This window comes from Hevea brasiliensis, chromosome 13 (genome assembly GCF_030052815.1).
Source record: "Hevea brasiliensis isolate MT/VB/25A 57/8 chromosome 13, ASM3005281v1, whole genome shotgun sequence".
Classification (NCBI taxonomy): domain Eukaryota; kingdom Viridiplantae; phylum Streptophyta; class Magnoliopsida; order Malpighiales; family Euphorbiaceae; genus Hevea; species Hevea brasiliensis.
Genome location: NC_079505.1, coordinates 70,935,967 through 70,944,369, shown reverse-complemented (window position 1 = coordinate 70,944,369; position 8,403 = coordinate 70,935,967).

Sequence of the window (8,403 nt, the reverse complement as noted above, 5' to 3'; positions counted from 1 at the left end):
CAGAAAATTGCGAATCTTTGTGATATTTCTGGGTGGCCTCCAATTAAGGAAGGCTTCAATCTTACTTGGATCTACCTTGATGCCCTCTTCTGATACTACATGCCCCAAGAAAGATATTTTCTTCAGCCAAAATTCACACTTCGACAATTTGGCATATAACTGTTTCTCCCTTAGAGTCTGCAGTATAATCTGCAGATGTCTATCATGCTCTTCTGCACTTCTCGAATAGACCAATATATCATCTATGAATACCACAACAAACTGGTCGAGGTATGGTCTGAAGATAGTATTCATTAGATCCATAAAAGCAGTCGGAGCATTAGTTAACCCGAATGGCATGACCAAGAACTCATAATGGCCATAGCGGGTTCTAAAGGCAATTTTAGCAATACTCTGCTCTTGTACTTTCAGCTGATAATAACCTGATCTTAGGTTAATTTTGGAGAACATAGCTGCACCCCTCAACTGATCAAACAAGTCATCAATGCGGGGCAAAGGATATTTATTCTTTATTTTCACCTTATTCAACTGCCGATAGTCAATACATAAGCGGAGAGTGCCATCCTTCTTTTTAACAAACAACAACACTGGCGCTCCCCAAGGTGACACACTAGGGAGGATAAAGCCCTTGTCAAGCAATTCTTGCAATTGCACTTTCAATTCTTTGAATTCTGCAGGTGCCATTCTATATGGCGTTATGGAGATTGGGTCCACACCAGGCATAACATCAATCTCAAACTGTACCTCTCTTTCTGGAGGTAATCCTGGCAATTCATCAAGAAACACATCCAGAAAGTCACATACCGTAGGGATGTCCCTTAGTGCTAGACTCCCCACTTGGATGTCTATCACATGTGCCAAGTATGCTTTACACCCCTTTCTGATCATCCTTTTGGCTAGTGTAGCCGAAATGATGTTTGATAGCAGTAAATGCCTCTCCCCATGTATTACCACTTCACCGTACAAAGGGAAACCAAAAGTGACTGTCTTCAGTCTACAGTCAATCATGGCGTGATGCCTGGCTAACCAATCTATGCCCAAGATAATATCATACTCTCTGAAGGGCATTTCAATCAAATATGACAGGAAAACATGTCCTTGGATCACCAAAGGGCAGTCTCTATAAATTCTATTGACCCGGACCTTTTGTCCTAACGGACTAGTTACTAGCACTTCAAAACCCATTTGCACACATGGAATAACAAGTGAACTAACTATGCTAGCACTAACATATGAATGGGTTGAACTCGAATCAAACAACACAAGTACATCTTGATCAGAGATAGAGAATGTACCGGCTACCACATCAGAAGTCTCAGCCTCTTCTTGCTGTCTCATTGTGTAGACTCTAGCTGAAGCACTCCCTTGTGCCGACTGACCAACAGTGCCCTGACTACCAGAAGCAATGCCTCTACCTCTGCCTCTTCCTCTGCCAACAGACTGTGAACCTCTGGGAGCAGGACTCTGAATAGATCCTTCGGCAGTAGTAGGAGTTGGACCATATTTAGGAGCACTAGTACAGTTTTTTGCTAAATGGCCCTTGCCTCCACAGTTAAAACAGGCTCCAGTGGCCCAATAGCATTCCCCCATATGAATCTTGCCACAAGTCTCACAGGGGCGGACAGAATATGAACCCTTGCTCGACTGCTGACCAGACCTAGGGGGTCTCTGTCCAAAAAATCTGCCCCTACCAAATCTTCCACCTCGACCCCTGCTGGGTCCACTAAATTTCTTTTTTTTCCCAGAAGTACCACCAGAACTTTGTTCAATTGATTTTTCCCCCTTATCTTTTTCTAATTTCTCAGCTCTCTCTGATTTCAAAACTTATCTTAGTAATTTGCTAAACATTGCCATTTCAAACATACACAATAACTTTCAACAATTTAGATCAAAGCATCATAAATAATGTCACAATTCACTTTTTCAAATCATTCAAAACAATATGCAGCAAATAATTTACAGAAATTATACGTTGAGCACAAACCTCAAGCTAGTCGCCTCTTGGCCTTGACTCGATTCTTCGGGTTCTTTCCCGGTGTTCTTTTCAACTGAAACACACAATTTTACAGTGTTTCAGTACCATAACTTAGCATAAATCCAAAAATAAATTTAACTTCACTTTTACCTAGCTCTAATGTGTTAAACTTGGCGTTCTTTAAATTTTCTATTTCGGGGTTATTATTCATTACACTATTTAAGTCAAATTGTTGACTTTTTAAAGCTTAATAGGCATGGGAATTCCAACTTCACCAACATACCATATTTTGGTTACTAAATTTGTTGGTTTTGGTTGTTTACTCAAATTCTAAGTCTTTTAGGCAAATTTGATAAATTTTCAGTTTTGGTATCTAAGGTTGCACTGTTCCATTGGTCACTTTACTGTTGAAATTTGGCAAAACTTTCTTCATAGAAAATGTTCCCTATTGTCTTAAGTTTATTCTCCTTTTTGAATCACTCCAATTGGAGTTTTTTAGCTCAAGTTATAGCCATTTGAACCATGGCTGCCGGATTGGACTGAACCCAGATTTTCTGGGTAATTTTGGTTCTGGCAGTTTTAGGTCACCAACTCGGGTGGCCAAATGACTTGGTTAATGGCATAATTTAGGTTGGTATTCTTCATGAAAGTTTTAGGTATATAACTCAACTGTCCACTGGTCAAATTTCAGATCATTTAGACCTGCCTAGCTCAAGTTATGGCCAAATGAATAAACACTGTTCATTTGGTCATTTTGTACAGGACAGACTGAGATTTTTCAAGTTTGGTCAATTTGTTCACTAGGTTTTGGTCACTTTTTGGGCATGCTTCCTATATGAAAATTGTGTCATTTAGTGTCTACTTTCATTCCCAATTGGTCTCATACCAATTGGACTTGTAAATTTTTATTTTTGGTCCTTCAAAGGTAACTTGGTCATGCTGCCAGCAGCATGACCACACTCAATCCGAATTTGCTTTTAATTCAAACACTCCTAACACACCTCATTAGGTCACAATTGACCATTTCTCTCCTTAAACTAGGTCAAAGACATCATTTACCAATTTTTCACATTTTTGTCTCTAAACCCTAAGTGTCCAAAACCCTAATTCACACTAATTGTTGCATTTAACCAATTCAATGCTTTTTAACTATAATCACTCAACTAATTGAGGTTCATATACTCATTCAAATCCATCAAACCATGCAAATCACACTCCCCATCATGCTGGCCGTAATTTCAGTTTGTCCTTCAACAATTTATTTCATTTCATTTTAAGTTTATTTCTAAGTTAATTAGGCTATAAACACAACTAATAAACTAATTTTGCAACTTAAATCACTAACCTTGCTTGTCGGGTTTCTAAGCTTTCTTTTCTTCAAGTCTTTCTTCTTCTTTTTGCTTTCTAATACTTCCTCATTATGTAAAGAGAATTTTTTTGTGTTGGAACTTTGTGAATTTATGGAAGAAAGTAGGAAAATTCAAGCTTTCTTTCTCTTACAATGGTGGAACAAGGTGAGTAACAATGGAGAGAGAGATGGGGTGGCAAGGATACGAGGAAGATGACTTTGTTTCTTTTTTTTATTTATTTATGTCTTTTTTCTTTTGTCTTATGAAAGACCAAAAAAAATCAATTTAGTTAATTTATTAATTATAGGACTTATGGCATCATGCATGATGTCATGCATGATGTCATCTTCCTTCACTTTTTCATTTTCTTTTTTTTTTTATTTATTTTTTTCTATTAGTTCTTTAATTTAATTCTCGACTCTGAAATTTTCTTTTCTCCGATTTTATTTGACAGTTAGGTCAGGAGTCAGCTCTCGGGGTCAATTGACTAAATTGCCCCTCGCTTATTCAACCCGGTTTGCAAATAACTTAATATTTCTTTCGGCTCCCTGACCTAATTATTTGACTGACTTAACAATTCTTTTTCGTGATTTTCTCTTTTTCACTGTGTTTATAATGGTCCTAAGGACCGTGGCGTCATATTTTACGGTTCGAAATTTGAGTTTAAATCGACTTCGCAGTCATTCCCGAGAAGGTCACCCATCGCTGTGACTCTCGGCTCGTTTAACTTCTTATATTCTATTTTTCTTATTTATACTTAACTAATTAGACATTACTAATTATTTGTATTTATAGCTTCTCTAGTTGTCTTAAGTATGGTTCTAATCCCCTTAATTGTTCGGACCGACACCGATCACCGGAACAATGAAATATACCATGCTATACAAGTAGGGGTGTTACATCGAGGCCACCAACACGTCCTACACATCGAGAGCTTTGCAATGACGGAAATTTGGAATTTTTCTGACACCAAAAATTTGATGGGTCTCACAAGCTTGCTAGTGATTTTTCAGGCCTTTAATGAGCCTTTTTAGTTAAATAAAAATTATATTCTAACTCCTGATGTGGTGGGCTTCATGTAGGTATTTTCATTTTGAAGAAATTCTACTAGAGATCGAGACTGCAATTTCAGGCTGGACACGCGGGCTGCCGGACCCACCTAGAAAGTAGGTCAATATTACAGTATTTTTCATCATTTTCAAACGCCCCGGACGTGTTCCAGTTGTTAGAATTAGTGTAGGTAAACCCGAAATCTAAATTCTCCTTTTTACATAATATTGAGTTTAGAATAAAATTCATAAAATATTTGTGGGTAATTAAAAAATTATAATTCTAATTGCATTAGTAGAATGACATTGTTAAGGACTGTAGGGAATAATTATAGAATTTTTGGGGTTGATTTGGATAGTTTCTGCAAAACGTTAGTTTTAAGCTAAATAGCTAAATTGTGTAGTTATATGAGAATTGACTGGTTTGGTAGGCCCAAGAGGGGAATTGTGTTATTGTTGCGTTGTGGGCCTATGGCTTTTTGGATTGAGAAGTGTTAGTTGAGTTGTTTTGCAGATTTGGCAGGTCTTAGGTATGGGAAAAACTCTGCCAAATTTTCGACATAAATTTTCGGTGTCTTTAACTCTATAGTTCTTTATTTTGATTTATTATTGATAAATTTCTTAAATATAACTGTTTATGTAATCCGAGTCAACTTTCCTCTTCTTCTCAGCCGCCCCAGTAGAAACTTGGATAATCTATGAGTTGATATTAATTTTATTTGTAATTTCAATATTATTAAATTATATTCAAGGTATGCTCATGCATTCACTTACCTCTATATACATAATTAGTTAAATGCTAGGTATGTTCCTTTGCTATATATGTTATTAAATTTATTTGTGGATGTCACCTTAAGATAACTTGGAGCTCTATGTGTGTGTTGAAGTGAGTATGGTGTGGATATAGATATGAGTAGGATGGGTAGTCATGACTGGAGCTTGACTCACTGGGACCCGATCCTTATATATGGATAAGTTGGGGTGAGCACGGTTTTGAGTTGATCTTGTTAGCTCCCGTATTTGGATTATTAAGCGAAAGTCTGACTTGAGTTGACCTCGCTGGCAGGTATTAAATTAAGAGAGCTGTATGCAGAATCAACTCCTATATATATATACTGATGTGACACATGGGTGTGTGCATACTCTAAATTAGGTTTCATACAAATATTGGTTGAATTATTTGAACTATGTGAACGTATTGTATTTCATACATAGGAATGCATTAAATCTAGATAGTTATAGAAATTATATTCAAAATCAATATCTTACTCTCTGAGTCGAACACTCACCCCTGTTTAACTATTTTTTCTCAGGTGACAGATTGCTTTATTTGAGATTAACCTACTTTCTTTCTCAACAGATTTAAATAGAGAATATTTTGATTTGCTCTCATTGTCTTTTATTTAAATCTAGAATTTCACATGTACCAATAGTTATATTTTTATTTAGATTGTAATAACTTAATTCTAGAGTTGTAAAATTAATTATGTGAGATTGTATAAATGTATGAAATGTTTATTATTGATGATATAGGAAGTTGAGCTCCCAAGTGTTGATATATGTGATTTGAGAATTGTGAAGGTGAGCTGAGCTCCTCATATTATTGATATTATTTGTTTACAGATCGGATGAGTTAATGCTTCCCATTGAATACTCCAACTTATAGCCAGACTCTGTCTGTTTGTTTTCTTGAAATTGAGCTTTATCAATGGATTAGAGATAGTTAGGCTTATTACGGATTTTGAAGACCTTATACTAACCCAAGTTCTAGTGCTGGTCCTGTTCAGAAATTGGATCGTGACAATCATAAGAATAGGTTTTTAATGCATAAAGCAAGTGGATGGATGACATAAACCATTATTTTAACCTTTACCCATATCGCATTGGAGAAATGGACTTCTAGGTTCTAAATTTTTCTACATAAATTAATAATAAATTTTATCTCAATGTTAGTAAAATTATTTTTAATAGTATGAAATTTTCAAATTAATAATAATAAACACATAAATGTAAGACAAAATTTAGGTGATTCAACTATAAAATATGTCTATAGATAAAATATGAGAAAAAAAGTTTTACAATATGATAAAAAAAAAAGATATATAATTAGACAAAACTTTCAAACTTAACTTCAGTGTATTTCTTAAGTTTCTCATAATTTATATTGATCCATATAGATCCGTGTGTTTTACTTTCACCATGTACCTCACAAAATATTTAATTTAAATTGTAATATGAAACTTTTTAAATCGAATCACAATTCAAATTTATATAGATATATTCAAAATTCAAACAACATAAATAACAAAATCAAACCTTAATCAAATGAATCTATGTTAGTTTTGAGTAAACTCCTTCAGAAATGATTTAATCATCAAGAACACTAACTCACCACCATTTTGATGGGAAGAGTAGCATAAGAGTGTTTAGTGGGCGATTAATGTATACATGATTATTATAATCTTAGCAACCGACGGAGTGGAATCATGAATAATTAAAAAACGTAGTATCTAGACAATAATGGGCACAAAAAGGTTGTTGAGTCAAAATAATATAAAAAATAAATTGTCATGATCATCAACTCCTCACCAACAAGTTCATGCCAAAATATCAAAGTTCGCGTTGGGCAACATTTTCAGAAATATGAGGCCCAAAGTTCAGACAGTGCACATTTTTGACAAGATTTTTAGTTGACCTTATGCATAACTGCCCTGCCTTTTTTGTGTACATATATGTATAATAGTTATTAGGTTTGTGCCAATGTTTGAAAATGGGACACAGTGTGCTTGCAGAGAGACTTTTATTTGTTTTGCATATGATTAGGACTGGATTGTCAATTAGATCAGGCAACCCAATTCCCTTTTGTTTGAACAAAGAAATTCTTTATATTATTTATTTCTTACCTGCTCAATTCTTTAAATTAATAGTAAAAAAATAATTCTTGAAAATACAAATAAAAAAGTAAATAATCTGCTAAAGAATTAAATTTTAGAGATTAAATTATTTTTTATAAAAATATAGGAATTGACCCATTCTTTTAATATACCTAGGAGATTAATTTATAATTTATTCTTAATATATATATATATATATATATATATATATATATATATATATATATATATATATTTTTTTTTTTTCTTCTGGAAGGCTTAGGCTTAGGGCTTTTTGTAAAAATTTAAAAGAAAATAAAAAAAAAATTGGGCTCAAGCTTCTGAGCTACATTGGGTTTAAGTGGAGGCTTAAGAGGTTAGGTCTGATTGGACCTGGTCCAAAGTCAGCTCGATTTAACAAAGCAACTTGACAATTTAGTCGAGTCAAGCTCGGCAATGTCTTCCTATAAATGATAGCCAACGATGACCGAGTTTGTTTACTGGTTTTGGATTAGACTTTTTGAAAAGAGATTTGGGGCGAGTTTTATTTTGCAGCCTGCGAGTCAAATATTGACAATAAGGAGTTAACGATTAAACCATACTTGAGATGTTCAAACGTACAATTATATTTGAACCATTAACTATTAATTTTTGAAAAACTGATATGAGAGTTGTGTTCATAAATCTAAAAATTGAAAGTGATTTCCAATCGCTCAATCAAATAAATACTTATAAAAAATGATCAAGTTTTTCATCCATACATTGAAGTTCAAAGTGTTGAAAATCATAAATTGGAGAAGAATTTGATGCAGATTCCTTTCTTCCAAGATCAGAAATTCGAAATATGAAGTTTAGTATGTTTTCACATTTAACAAATTGTTATCTCGTATTTTGATTCAACTGCATGTTTCTTATGTTTAATAATGTCTTATATTTCATATTAGGAGATTTGTGTTTTTTTTTTTCTTTTTTTAATGTTATTAACCAAATGAATGTGTGATTGAAATGTTATTAACGACGAATTTTTAATATTTGCATTTATGATTATTGATACACTCATTTCATATAGACATTTTAAGATAGTTTTGTATCCATTTAATATTTTTTTTATTTTTAATCTTTATTTTAATTAAATTGTTAATTTTGTTTACTTTATA